Raw genomic sequence first — 16132 nt, forward strand, 5'->3', positions numbered from 1 at the left:
GTTTCACATCGCCCTCTAGTGGGTAGAACATGTCACTACACTTGGTGATTTCTGAAAAACTGAGTTTAAATAAGTTTGTACTCCTGGCTTGAGTATAATTAATAACTTACATATGTATGAAGTGTATTAAATCCATTAAGATATTCATTTATCCACTCAACAACTCATCACCCAGGGCCTAATATACACCCAGGACAGGTGTCAGATATATCCCCTGCCCCTCCTTATATCTTAGAAGGGGAGTGGGGTATTCAGCAATCACACACAACTGAGTGAAGTACCACTATGACGAGTGTTAAGAAGGAAGTATACAGAGTGTTGATATGGAATACAGCAAGCGATGGAACCCCTTGAGGAAGGCTGCTCTGAAGGTATCAAGCTTAAGCTTGGATTTGAAAGAGGAGGAAGACTTAGCATGAAAAGTGAGGAGGGGAAGGAGGGGAGGAAGAGGCAAAGAATTCTAGGCAAGAAATAGCTCTGTGAGCTGGAGAGAGAAGGCCAGGTGGCCTGTGCCTGAAGGGCACAAGATGAGGAGGAAAAATAGGTGGTATTATCACCCCCATCACTTCCCCATCAGTGTGGAAACTGAGGCCCAGAGATGTGACATGAGTTGCTGGTATGACACAGCGTCCGAGCAGTGATAGAGGAAATGAGGTCCAGGTGGCCAGGGTGGACACTGAAGGACAGAAAGAGCTGTGGGGATGGGAGGTGAGGCAGAGAGTGGCTACGGGAGGGGGGGCAGCACACAGCTCATCCAGCCTGACGAAAGCTTAGGTAGCAGCTTCTGGAAGGTACCTGAAGGTCACCTAGGTCTCCCTGTCCACTTGACAGGTGAAAAACAGGCCCAGAGGACGGAGGGTCATGTAGCCAGTGAATGGCAAAGCTCCTTCTTCCACATTCCGCATCCTCAGGTCTGCCGGAGCTCACTGCTCCCAGATGCTCCAGCCTCCTTTGATGGACTCCACTTCTCCCCAGAGCAGTCCTCTCCCAGCCTACGAGTACCTCAGTCCTAGGATCCATCTGCCACCACCCTGGGGCAGGGACTTCAGAATCCACATGGACAAACTATGCATTCCATGGGACCCTGCCCCCAGGCCCCCCCGCCAGGACCCACTGGCTACTGCCACACTGAATTCCTGCCCTGTCTCTTGGCGTACTGTGCCCTCTCTCCCTTTAGGGCCTGCCCACAAACACTTCTCTCCACTCACACCACTCTTTCCCCTTCTCCTAGCCTAGTCAACTGTACTGATTCTCTAAGTCTCAGCTCAGAGATCTTCCTCTCAGAAGCCATCCCCATCCTCCCTGGAGCCCCTTTTCTGACTTCTCCAGTGGAGCACCGATCACACTGCATTTTGATTACCTGTTTCCTTGTGCATCTCACCAGCAGACGTGAGTACCCAGAGGTCAAAAGCCACATACATCTCATTTTCTCCTGTATCTCCAGCAGCTAGCACAGTGCCTGGCACTTAGAAGGTGCCCAGAACTATTGCTTTAATCAAAAAAGAAAGGAAAATAAATTACTCTAACCTCCCAGCACTGCATTTCTCATTTCCATCAGTCCATCGTCCTCTGCCCTCTTTATGTATAAAGGGGCCTGCTTACTGCTATCATCGGGCCTGAGAAAAAGAAAACAGCTCTGTCCCAGCCCCGGCAGTGATTGATCAATGTTATTACTTGTGGCAACTGCTGGAGTCCCCTCACCTCCCAGAGGAAAACGGAGAGAGAAGCAACAAGGAGCCAACTGCCTTTCAGATTTCTTAACAGTCCATCCACCACTGACACTTGTTTTCCTAGGAATGCATTTGAAAGTTGAGTTTTCGTTCTTACCAGCTTCCACAGCATTCTGAGGCTTGGATCTCTCTGGGTGAGTCTACACACCATCATAGACCCAAGGCAAAAAATCCATACAAGGTGGCCCACGATGAATCAGCTATTCCCCAGACTGCATGCAAAAGGGACTCTGGTGGTTCTGTTCAATCAATGGCATGTATCTGTCGAAAGCCTACCATGTGCCAGGCTGTATTAGGAGCTTCCATCAGTGGAGAACAGTCAGACTTTGTCCCTGCCCTCTGCAGAGCTAACTTCTAGCAGGAAATCCAGAATTAAGCAACTTATTACACAATTGTTCAATGACAATTAAGATGCAAACTGAAGAGGAAAAATGCATGGTACCCAGAGAGCACAGCCTGAGAGGCCCGGCCTCACCTGGGAGGTCAGGGCAGTTGCCCCAAGGCTGTGACTTTTGGGTTGAGAGCTAAAGGAGTAGGAGGGATTGTGTGTACGTGTGATGTGTGTGTATGTACACGTGTGTGGGTACATGCAAACATGTGTGAACATGTACAGCCATAGATGTAGTGTGTGGGTATGTGTGCGCATGTGTGTATGAGCATATACATGTCATGTATATTGTGTGTGATGTGTGCATATGCATACGTACACAGGTGTGTCCACATATATGCCACAAGGGTATGTGTGTCCAGACGTGCAGGTATGCAGGTGCATATGTGTGTGTGTGTCCCAACCGCATGTGTATCTCTTATAGAGTCAGACACTCTTCAGCTTCTGGGCCTCCTTCCCACCATAATGTCATCATTGTGAAGCAGATTTCAGGGCTTCTCCATGTGGAACAGCAGTTCTCAAACCTCTTTCAGCTTGTGGATCATTTCAGTGACAATAACGACAGCTACTCCACGTTACCTGTGTGGTGGTCATTGTGCCAGATACTCTAGGTGCCTTCTCTCATTTATTCCTCTAGCAACCCCAGAAGGCAGGCCTGGTTATTGTTCCATTTTGCAGAAGAGGAAGCAGAAGCTCAGAGAGAGAAAGGGTCTTTCCCAAGGTCACCCAGCAAGATAGTTTGGGAGCTGTGATTTGAACATAGGTCTGTTTCACTCCAAAGCATATGATCTAATCCACTGAGCTCTCTTTCCTGTCATTAGGGCAAGGGACACGGTGGATCGGCCATATGGCAGGTCCCCTCCCACTGTTACTGCAACAACACCTCCCAGCAGTGAATGGAAAGTCTTCAATGAAACCCTGTCCCAGTTCAACCACTGACTCATGGTGTGACTTTAGTAAAGTCTCTCCCCCAGAGTTTTCTGAACTCTGCCATTGTATAGGGATAGCTTGGCTCCGCCACACACAGATTACAGGCAGGTTACATAATCTCTCAAAAGTTCTGCTTCCTCATCTCTAAAATGGAGCTAATACTGGTACACTGCAGACAGCACTACTGTAGGGATTAATGGAGCATATGCGTGCAAAATGCTCGGCCCTGTGACTGCCCCATAACATATGCTCATTAAATGTACTGTCATGATGCTGAGGAATCCAGTGGACCTGGGTTCAAATGTCCACCATGCCTTCTAATAGCCATACGACCTTGGCAAAAGTTACTTAGCTGTTGAACTTTCCTCACTTGTAAAAGAAGAATAAAAATAGTACCTACTTTATAGGTTTGTTTGAGGACTAAATGAGATAATGCACTTAGCACAGATTGCCCTGCCACTGCTAGCTAACATTATTAGTATTTGAATATATTGTGCAATAATATAAACAAGGATTCTCTGGCATCTAATTTTGTTCCAGTTTAGGGGTTTAGAAGAAAATGCAAGGAAGCACCTGGTTTGATAGGATTTGCCAAATATTGGATTGTTTGTAAAATTTTTTTTTGCAAAATCAGACCTGGCTCATGGGTCAATGGAAAGTCATTTTCCCTTTGGCTCTGAGGCCAGCAGTTGAATGCAGTTTATTCTGGTGCTGGCTCACAGTTTGGTTCAGTTCAAGGCCATGACCATGAGTAAGTGATTAACCGTTGCCAAAAACCATAATAATGGTCATATTCTAAATATTTATATTACAAGAAACCAAATGGCCCAACCTTCAGGGGCCACAGGTGCCACTCACTCACTCAATGGAGTTCATTCATTCATCCAACTCAGAATTGTTGACCATGTACCTCGTGCCAGCCACTGGGCACTGGTCATGCTAGTGGCTGATGGGTTGGAAACCCATAGGGAACTTTGGCTGATTTTCAAGAAAAGTGAATCAGGACTCTCAGGGACGGTAACTGCTCCTGAGCTGTGCAGAGTCCTGGAGAGAATGCAGGCCCTTGTGTTTTGTGCATCTCACAGTGTGCCCTGTCTGAGCTGGGAAAGGCCCTGTCAATACACGCATTTGACAGGTGGGGAAGCATAAACCCAGAGACAGAAAGGGAGTCCCTGAGATCACAATACTGGGCTAGCATCCTGCTCTCCTGACTTCTACGTCATCACCACAGTGAGCCCCCTCCCTTACTCCCAGGATTTCAGGCCCAACTCATACAGACACGTCGGCCCACAAATGGCCTCAAACATAATGACAATAAGAATAAAAAAGCAACCTTACTAATAATAGTATCTACCATTAACTGGCTAATTACTTGGTGCCAGGTATTTTGTTACACACTTTTTAAAAAAATTTATTTATTTTTGGCTGTGCTGGGTCTTCGTTGCTGCACACGGGCTTTCTCTAGTTGCATCGAGCTGGGGCTACTCTTCGTTGCTGTGCGCTGGCTTCTCACTGCGGTGGCTTCTCTTGTTGCGGAGCCCAGGCTCTAGGCGTGAGGACTTCAGTAGTTGTGGCACACGGGCTTAGTTGCTCCACAGCATGTGGGATCTTCCCAGACCAGGGCTCAAACCCGTGTCCCCTGCATTGGCATGTGGATTCTTAACAACTGTGCCACCAGGGAAGCCGCTGTTAAACATTTTATACCCCTATCATTTTAATACTCAAAACAACCTCATTGGATAGGTCATTGTTACTCCATTTTACAGAAAGGACACTGAGGCTCAGAGAGGGGAAGGGACTTTCCTATGGTAACACAGCTAGAAGTTGCAGAGCCATAACTGAACTTAACTCTGCCTGACTTCAAATCCAGTATCCATGGCCACCATGTAATGTCCCTCATTATGATATAAGGCACAGGGTACCCTCCTGCACTTATCTGGGCTGGCAATGGTTTGATGCCTGCAGCTGAGAGGAGGGAAGAAAGAGCAGCAGGTGATCAGCAAAGAGGCTTGAAATCCAGTCCTAGGATTGAGTACCCACTAAGATTCAGGCTGTGACAAGCCCATGGGTGATGAAGTTGGAGAGTAGTAAGGATAGACGGGTATAAGGTCTGTTCCAGTGCCTGTCCCAAGCTAAGGGTTGCACCAGATGCTGTGAGATAACTTGTCACGTGACACGGAACAAACCATCTCCTTTCCTCTAGAGAGAGAGCACAGAATAGTGATTAAGCCCATGGCCTCCAGAGCCAGACTGGGTTAATTCCCAGCTCTGCCTCTTACCAGGTATGTGGCCTCATGCAGTATTTGCATTTATTGAGGGTCATTTTTTCCTTCTATAAAATTGGGATAATAATACCTATTTTCTAGTGTCATTATAAGGATTAAATGAGCCACGATTTAGAACTCAAAACAGTACATAACACATAGTAATAACTACATACATTTTTGCTGGTTTTTAAAAATTATGTAAACTGGAGGTAATAGTTGATCATTCAAATTAAGATACTTTGGGCTGTATAATAACAGAAATCTGACCCAAAGTGGCTTTAACAAGAAAGTTTTATTACTGTCTCTCATAATGAGAACCATCTGGAAGACAATGATTCCAGGCTCGAGGATGTCCCAGGAACTCAGGATCTTCTCATTCTTGCTCCCAACACCCTCCACATATCACTCACTGATGCTACCCCTCATGTCCCAAGATGGCTACAGCAGCTCCAAGCATAACATCTTCACAAAGCCACACCCAGAAACAGAAAGGAAGGGACATGGAAATCTCTCTTGCACATATCACTTTCTTATGAGGAAGGAAAATGTTCCCTAGATGCCTCCAGGAAGACTTCCCTTATCTGTCATTAGCCAGAATAGGATCGTGTGATCATCCCAGCCACTGTAGAAGACTAGAAAATCAAGATTCTGGCATTTCCAGTCAGTACCTAGGGCTGGGCTCCATAGCAAGGAGGATGAGAGCAAGAAGAGCTGCTGAGTGAGCAACTGACCTGCCTTGCAGGTTAGTCTTGAGAAGTAAATGTGAGAAAAAGTGCAGGAATACTGTGGAAGAGTTAATCCCTTCCACTACACACGTGTAAGCTATCATTCTCATAAATAATAATGGCAACAGCAACGCTATTTAGAGTCTACGGAAAAGCAGTATGCCAGTAACTCTAGGTAGTCCTGTTCTTTTTCCATGGCCATGGCAGATGAGGGGAAAATGAAAGGAAGCCAAATGCCTCATGGCCCAGCCACTAAAACTGACATTGCATGACCTCCTAATAGAACAGACCCAGGGAACAGTTGGTCATCAATTTCCCCTCTCAGTTTGGTAGGTTATAAATAAAGTCTGGAAAGAAAGAAAATGAAGTTAGTTCAGAACCCTGGTAGAATTCCTCTGAGGGGTGAAAACTTCTGTTTAGAAAACACTTGATGGGCCATTTTGTAATGAAAAGTCAACCTTCCAACCATGGTCTAGATCAGGGTTCAGCTAGGTTTTCTCTAGCAACTGCTGTACTCTGAGTACTGTGTCTAATATGTCCCAATAAAACTTTATTTATAAAAACATGTGGAGGGCCAGATTTGGCTCACAGGCCATAGTCTGCCAACCCCTGCTCTACATTGCAAGTTACATAAGACAAAAACCTAGGCCAAGGGTCTCAAACTCGAATGTGCATGGGGCTACATGGGGCACATAAAGAAGCAAGCAGGCTGGGTGGGGTCTCTGGAAGTGTGGAGAACTGTTGCCATGGAGAGAGGGCAGTTGTAAAAACAAATTTAGTCAGATCCTCCAGTTTTTCAAGAAAACCAGAACTGCCGATATTTATATCTTCTAATTTTTTAGTGTTGGCAACCAATTCAAAAATTTAAATCTGATGCAGACCAAACAAAACCCAACTGGGGGCCAAACACAGATTAGGGAGAGTCAGTGTGTGATCTTTGGCTTAGAAGGTCATCCTTCTTGAACAACATGCTATGACAACCAAGTACACATGACACACTTGAGTGACACGATCTAGGAAACTTAGCCCAAAGCCATTCTGACCTGTTGGGAATGGAATGTATAACCACTACCATCCTGCCCATTGGCCAAGCATATGTGGAAGGTTGCACACAGGAAAGACGGCAATTAGCCTGTCTGTACTGTATGCCTCTTCCTAGCTCATTAATGCTCTGCTTTCTCATGGTGGTGGCATCTGCAGTGTTCTGTGACATCAGGTGCTGTGTAGCATTCCTCATACAGACCTTCCCTACATACCTCAGAGGAACAACGAGGTCATGTATAGAAAGGTACTTTGCAAACCATAAAATCATAGATACGTCAGCTTGGCCAGTTTCTGACTTTCACTGCCCCGAACACTAACTCAGAGGCTCCAATAATGAGTATATTCTTTAGAGAGAGGACAAAAACCCCTAACAGCATGGCGAGCAGGACAGACGCAAAGCAAAAGAAACCAGCCACATTTCCTGCTGGTACAAAGGCCCTTATGCTGTGTCTGACCCTGCTCTGAGGAAGCCTGGGCATCACCTAAATACTCCAGGCTGCAGACAGCTCAGCGTGTGACACCCTGTCCTCGGCTGTCTTTTAGCTGCCACCCTCACCTATTCTTAACATCTTTGTCTTTCTCACCAGTTTCTGTAAACCTGCGGCATCCTATTTGCCGGAAGCTTCCTCTTGCCCAGCTCGGTACTCCATCTTCCCGCCTTCTGCCTGGAGCCTCAGCTTTAAAGGATACACTGGCCTGCCTTTCTAGTCTCCCTAAACCACTCTCTTGATTCCCTCAGCCTTATTGGGACGAGGAAAGGAAGACAGGGAGGACAAGACAGAGACAGAGAGACACAGAGAGAAAGAACAATGCAAACTTTCTAGCCCAGATCTTGTTCAGCCACGTGCCCACTTCAGTTCAAATTAGGTGCTGGGCCAGTAGTTTTCCAATGCTTCCTCAACACCTGTGATTCTTCAGAGCTGCCTTAGGGACCCAGGTAGGAAAAGTAAAGGGGATGCCAACAGGTCAGGGGTCACTTCAAGAGAGAAGCTCCATCTTATCTGTTTCATATATTACAATCCTGCATAAAACTATGACTGAAAAAAAAATATTCCATTCCAAAAAAAAGTCTGAAAACTCCCATGCTAGCCACTGTACTAGATCAGATGGAGGAAGGCATGCTCCTATACTGAAGAAGCCTGTAGGACACCCTATGGTAAGCGATAGTTTTTGGCAAAGGGCAACTCAGGAAAAATTGGGTTAAATTTTTGTCCAAAATTAAAATAGATTTATTGAGTCTCATATGGGAAAAATGTATTTGTTCACACAATGCAAATTGTCTACTTCGTTGAATGAAGAATACATTGAGGAAATGAGTAGCCACTTAAATATGAATACCTGTTTATATCTACTTAGTGGTGATTCAGGAGAACATTTCTGATCTTTCATTCCGCAAATAGATTGTGAAGTCTTTCTCGAAGCTGCCGTGAGGCCCTGCTCAACACTGCTTAGTTGATAGACCACCCCTGGGGACACCCAGGGGATTGCCAACAGGGCAAAAACTTTTTTAATATTTGAATTTTATTTTATTTTATTTTTCTTATATATCAGGTTCTTGTTAGTTATCAATTTTATACATATTGGTGTATATATGTCAATCCCAATCTCCCAATTCATCCCACCAGGGCAAAAACTCTTAAAGAAGTATCCTAGTTGCTGTTTTCTTCCCCTTCCTGCTCAAGTTTGGATTTTTCCTGTGTGGTCTGCAGACTTATCCTAAGGGATCGTAAACCCCTGGTCTGTGGACAAGCGAGCAGACCGGGCAGGCAGGGCCGAGTACAGAGAGCCTGCAGGGAGAGGCCGGCATGAGTAAAGGAATGTGTTCTATCAGCTGAGCTAGAGCCTAAAAGTCCTCACACACCCACCCTGCTGCTGACTCAGCAGACAGCTCAGACCGACAGCTGATTTGGGAGGAGGACCTACAGGTATGAACACTGATCAGCTCTGAAAGCACAGAAAAGGCATTAACCATATCATTTTAGAATCGTACACCCTCAGACTTGCAGAATCAGAGCCCCTTAGAACTTCTGGCCTGAAAGGAAACAGAGAGGTTCCATCCAATATTGTATAATGGTTCAGTTCCTGGGCTCTGGAGGTAAACAGACCTGGACTCAAGACAACTCAAATTCACTGGAGGGTGTGGGGCAGCTCACAAGAGGGAAGAGAAGAGAAGGCTTAGGAAAAACTCAGAACAGGAGCAGAAGTTACCTGGAAATCTGGCCCAGGAACTGGAGCTGTAATCCAGTCCTGAGGATTTCTTCTGCTCTCAAATGATAAGCCCAGGATTCCAAGTTCTGGAAGAGAGAAATTCCAGCTGGACTCTCCCCTGCCTTCACAGTGTGATCTGAAGAAACCTCAGGCACCATAGTGAGAGAGGGAGACAGCTGATGTACCATTCCAACAAGACCAGAAACACTGAGACTAACTCCCAAAGGGAAATCAGGGCTCTTGGGCAGTAGGCGTGCTGCCTGGACCACAAACAATGAGCATCCACCATCACATACCTGCTTCAGAGCCGCTGAGAGGATTGACAGGGACAATCCACTTAAAGGGCTGAGCACGCTGCCTGGCACACAGTAAGCTGTCCATTAACCGTCTGCGTCTTTCATGATAACTTATGCTTCTTGTGGAGCTAGAGGCCCTCCACAACATGCCCGTCGAACAACTGCCTCTAACTGAGACCGTTTTCCCTTTAGAATCATGGCTCCTGGGCAGCCTTTTAAATGTGGAGACCATTTGGCTTGGGAACTTTAAAAGATTTTACTGACCACAAGGACAGCCCATACCATTGGGAGTCCAACAATATCTAGTATGGGACCGACTGTGGCTCAGAAAGAAACTTTCACATGGATTTTATTCTGTTTGTTATTTCAGTAATGCCCTGTACGCCATCCCCCTCAAATCCAGTCAACCAGAGTCAAGTGTTGAGTTCTGGTAGTTTAGTTTCATCACACTGTTAGGACAGAAAAAGAGAAACAGAAACTCCTACCAGAAGACGTGACTCTGAGACCTTATCTCCTCCTTAATATTCCACTAAGTCAGGAGCAGGCTCCCTGGATCTTCACACCAAACCTCGAAAACTCTAAAAGCACATGCCAGAAAGGGGATGCCTGCTTGCTTCACTGCCCCCAACTACTGCCCTTTTCAAGGGCTGCTGCAAAACTCTGGTGTCTGAAGACATATTGGCTTAATTTGAGGCACATGCTAACTTTAACATCAGTTACACGGAAAGGGGAGAGTACATGGAAAGTCATCCTGCAGTTGTCTGGCCAGTCAAAGCCACTTTGCCTTGAAGGACATCAACTGGGCTGATGGGTGACAGATCTAAAGCACTGGAGCTCACTTCCATTTCTATTTTGATATTTGATGGAAGTATCAATACCATAACTCGGTAATATATATCTTCAGCTTGGACACCTCTAGTTTCCTCCCTCTAAGGCAGCCAGTTCCATCATTTGTTGATTCAACAAACATCTACTGAGACCCACTAGCAGCCAGTTACTGTGGAAGAAGTTAAATTAATAATCACAACTGTTATTTATGGAGTGTATCCAATGGGCGGGACACAGCTGCCATCCTTTATTCACATCGTTTCAATTCATCACAACAGCCCTGTGGAGTATATCACTTTGTTCTTTTTGTAATAACTATTTGTGCTGCTTAAGTAACTAGAAAGTTTTTCATTACATTTCAATAATTCTGCTTCCATTTACCTCACCCTTTATGTTCCTTTGCCCTCAGAAGAGGCTAAAAAATGAAACCAGATGGCTGAAGCTGGGCCGAGAGAGCAGGGATGGCCCTACCTGAAAGATGATCTCAGACCCCCTTACCTTCCCCTGTGTAGGGACAAGTTTTCACCTGAAACATGAGGTGGGGCTGATGAGAAAGTCCAATCTCTGCTCTCTGTTCCACTAACTCTGGTTCCAGAGGCAGTAGTTCCCAACAACTACTGAAAGTCAGAACCACCTACAGCTCTGAGGGGAGAAGGAAAGAGAAAAAAGAGATGGATGAGGGTCAGTGATGGCTCCCCTGAATCCAGTGGTCTCCCTTGGACCACTCAGATGCCCCTGCAGGGGAAGGGATGGATATCCATGCCAACGCGTCTTTCTGTGGAATCTTCTCACCATTGACTCTCCTGGCAGGACCAGCTGTTTGGTTGTGTTTAAACTGTCATCCAGCCAAAGCAGCCTGGTGGCACGCCCAAACGCTAACCCAGCAAACACACCAGGTCTATAGCCCCCTCCAAAACTTTTTTAAAGCATAATTTGTACCAGCCAGTCAATTTAAAAATACTCCAAGCAGAGAGCCAATGAGATTTGAAAACAAGGAAAACCAACAATAAAAGGTAAATATATATATTTACTTATTCACTCACTCATTATTTGAACCTTGCCTTTTTTGAGAGAGGATCTAAGATGTCAAGAGCCAACTTATTTAAAAAACAAAAATAGTATTACATATGTTCTGCAAATGTCAACGATATCACAAAAATTCAACTTAGGTTAACATTCAAAGCATAAAGCATGTTTGTGGGTGTGCCCACCTGTGACTGTTCACTACTCCACAGGGTCTGAAATGCAGAGGGTTCCTTCTCTTTGGCTCCTAAACATGAAAAGATATCACAGTGTGGTATTTTCCACCTGAGACATGCATTCATTCCTTCAGAATCATTTAGTGAAGTCCAACCATGTGCCACCCACTGAATGCATACAGTGGTTATAGATGTTTTGGATACAGTGGCCAAAATGCCACATACCACACAAAGCTTACATTTAAGACAGTTGGAGGCCAGCAAAGTATGCTCTGTGGTGAAACTGGGGCATTCACATCCACTGGCCCAAAGAGCTGGAAAGGCACTTAGAGGTCACCTAGATGGGTTTTCCCTCATGCAACCATTCAAGAGCCAACCTCACGGTTTTTGCCATATGTCAACATCACCTTCATAGATTTCTTTAGATGTTCTCATCTACGTAAATACTTTTATTTTAGGAGAAAACTATATATCATTGCTGTAAATGGAAAACCAGGATCACTTGTCTTAAAAACAAAGGTAACCATAAAAATAAATGAAACAAAAATAAAGCAATGTGATTAGATTCTCATCTAGACACATACGTGCAGTCTTAGGAAGACTCTGAGCCTGAAGTCAGCTCTCACTTTGTAAAAGTAAGATCAGGAAGTATTCAAAAGGTGTTAAAGCTATATTAACACTACTCTGGGATGTTCTCCCTTCCTTAATCAGGAGGATTAAAGGAGAATTAAATTCTGCACAATTGTCTACTATGTGATTTGTTTTTAATATTATAATAATAGGTCACAGGATTTAGGAAATCATGTCTAATCCAGCCTCTTATTTTGCAGAGGGAGCTGGGGCCCAGAGACAGGTGGTGACTAGACCAAGGGTGAACAGCACTTTAATGGCAGAGCTGATACCAAACCCCAGCTCCCTATGTTTCTGCGCAGACCGGTATGTTCTGCTACAGTGGGCTGCAGATCACCAAACAACTAAATAAATTCTTACATTTGCTCTTCATCACGACTGAAGACCAGTCTTGATCCACCTTACTTTTGGAGGGAAGAAACCAAAATCCATCTCAAACTGGCAGACATGGTGATCTCTCTCGTTAGCAAAAATCAAGTTTTTCTTTTCTTTTTTCTTCATGCACTTATTTTCCACGTGTTATAGAAGTTCTTTAAGTAGAAATATCTACCAAGATCCCAAATAAAACCTAGAAAGTTTGTAGGAACTTCTGAACATTCTACATCCTTAGATAACCTGCTATGATAAGGTATTCAGTGGGGAAAAAAATACCCAGCCCCACCCCTTAAGGTCACTTTGTCCTATAAAACTCTCAGTGTGCGCTTCCTGTACTCAGTAGCCCTCACCACATATCGACCGTAACACTTTAAATCAGGTCTAGGAGATAGAGGAGGGGGAAATCTTCTCTCGCCCACTGAGAAGGTCCCTTGCAATTTGCCTGCCCCCAACCCACTTCAAAGAGCAGCTCTCGGCAATGGTCCCAGGGAAAATCATCAATGTCAGAGACACAGTAGCCATCTGCTTGTCAGGGAGGGTGCATTCCAGCATCCCTACTCTCTTCTGGGAAGATGAGGCCAGGGTTTCAAAGCACCTCTCACAGGACAGGAGAGAGGGAAAGGGGGATATGACAGTTCTCTTTCCTTGGAAGCTGGCACGGGAATATTTTAAGGCTCCTCAGAGGGACTGAAATCCATGCTTTATGGTGACAACTCTGAAATTCAGCTTTTCCTTGACTGCCTAACCTCCCAGGGCCAACTGTACCTATCTATTTTATGTGAGCAGCACAATAGCCTTGTGTCCGCTAGGACCAGTGTTGTGTGAGCATCCAAAAGCAAAGAGAAGTGACTCTTGTTCCTAATGTGGAAAGAGCAGGACTTCCTATGATACAGCTGATGTTTCCTGAAATAGAACAGGATTTGAGCAAATGGTTTTCACTAGGCAGGCAGGAAAAGCAGAGTGTGGCTTAATGTTTCATTAGTGGTGACTCAGACCCTCACTCCTGGGCGCCTGCTCATCCTGGCTGGGTCTGACTTTTTTCCAGTTACCAGGCTCAGCTGCCAGATTCCCTCTTTGCTAATGCTTGCTGTCCTGCCAGCCTATCTGATTTCCTGGGGAGGTCATGCCCCTGTCCTTCTTCTCATGTCATTTACACTCAGTTCCAGTTTCTATTTTGAAATTGATTAGGTCTTGACCAACCACTTATGTCAGTCTGCAGAACACCTCCTGTCCAGCTCTGCCTCCATTTATGTTTATCTCAACCAGAGCCAGGGCTTTTTCTGGAGCTGTTTTCAAATTTGGGGCATATGCCCAGTTGTTACCAGAATTAGTTGGAATAAAGGGTATTGAGGGTGCTGCTTCGGCAAAGATTGCATTGGACATGCTGCATCAGCTAGACTCAGTTTCTCAGACTTTCCATCCTATCTCAAATCAGCCCTCATTCAATCTACGTTTAGTGCGTACTGACTACGAACTAGACACTGTGCTGGGGCTACAGACATGAAAAAAACCAGGTCCCTGATGACAGGATTATGCTCCAACATGGAAAGGACTTCACAGAGTTACTATCAAAACACTGTGGGAGGGGCTTCCCTGGTGGCGCAGTGGTTGAGAGTCCGCCTGCCGATGCAGGGGACACGGGTTCGTGCCCCGGTCCGGAAGATCCCACATGCCGCGGAGCGGCTGGGCCCGTGAGCCATGGCCGCTGAGCCTGCGCGTCTGGAGCCTGTGCTCCACAACGGGAGAGGCCACGACAGTGAGAAGCCCGCGTGCCGCAAAAAAAAAAAATTTTTTTTCGTTTAAAAAAACACTGTGGGAGATGTAGAGAGAGGCAGCATGATCTACCCGCTGTCTGCCTCTCCAGCTTGGCTCACAGCACTCTTACCCTCCTCACCCGGCTTTGGCCTCCCTGCCCTTCATTCAGTTCATGCGAAGCTCTGTGCTCCTTAGAACAACAGCATCAACATCACCTTAAAGCTTGAGAGACACACAGGATGTGGGGTCCCATTCCAAAACTACTGAATCAGAATCTGCATTTTAACAAGATTCCCAGGTGATGGGCATGCACTTTTAAAGTTCTGACATGCACTGATGTAAGAGTTTAGTAGCTATGAATTGTTAAGCTGGCATCTGACTCATTACCATCCTCTCAGCTCTATTCTGAGTAAGCACAAATCGATGGGGGATACACCTTCTGAGTCAGTGGGTCTAGGTGGGCCCCTGGAGTCTGTATTTCTAACATACTCCTGGGTAATGGCAGCAGGGGCTCATGTACCATACTCTCAATAACAAGAACAAGAGGAACCTGACAGATCAAGTATCTGAATCAGCAAAGCAGAAAATCAAAAACCAGACCCTGAGTTTAGGATGACTTTACTCAGGGGAGGCCCCTCTGTTCCACCTGCACAACTAGAGGGCAGGCAGCATCTCTGGTCCCTGTGTTCTCAGCACCTCCTTCTGTGTCATCACAAGGGAGGCATGTATCATCACTGAATGAATGAATGGACATCAGTCAGTTCTCACCTCTCCCCTGCTTACCATTGTCCAGTGGTTTCTTATATTTAACAACAACATGAGGCCCAAGCTGACCCAGGTCCTGCCCTGACGCCTCCTTACTTCTCTCATCCCACTCATTGCCACCACACTAGGCTTTTTTCTGTTTTTCAAACCCACCAAGCTTTTGCCTGCCTCAGGGTCTTGGCACATGCTCTCCCCTCGACCTGGAATGCCCTTCCTCCAGCTCTTTCCATAGCTGGCTGCTTCTTGTCATTCATAGCTCAGCTCAAATTTCACCTCCTCAGCAAGGCTGTCCCTGACTGACCTGTCTAACTCAGTATACACATACCCCACCACCAACTCTCTGTCCTGCATTTTTTTCTTAGCCCTTATCAACCTGAAAATATTTCATTTGTTTATTCACTTTTTTGTCCTGATTCTCCTATAAGAAAGCAAACTTTATGAAAGCAGGGACCTTGTCTACAACCCCCCCGTCCATAGTAGATGCTCAGTAAACATTTGTGGAATAAATGGATAAATGATCTAATACACACCATAATTTGCTTCTGTCACTGCAACAAGAGAGAGAGACTGGGCACTATGTGAGGCCAGAAGAGGGAGTGATCACTTCCTCCTGGGTAAGGAAGTGGGGGTGGTAATCAGGACAGGCTCCCCGAAGGAGGTGGTATTTCAACTTCACCTTGAAGTGTGGAAAGGATTTTCATGGGCAATGAGGGGTAGAAACAGCCACCCCAGGCAGAAAAAACAGCTTGGGAAGATGGTGTGGGAGGGCTTAGGGAACAGAGCATACAGCTGATGGGTGGAGACTCAGTATCTGCCCAGCTCAGAGCTCTAGGCAGAGACAGCCCTCACTGTAGTTGTGACAGAGTTTGGCAGGGCTCTTGCAGCTGAGCAGCTGAGGTCACTGCCTTCCCTTAGGCAGGCCTCAGCTATACCCTTAGACAAGATGATGAAGGCCAGATCTCTGAGGCAAAACAAGGCATGAGAAAGAGACA

This window comes from Grampus griseus (genome assembly GCF_964374135.1).
Source record: "Grampus griseus genome assembly, chromosome: 3".
NCBI lineage: Eukaryota > Metazoa > Chordata > Mammalia > Artiodactyla > Delphinidae > Grampus > Grampus griseus.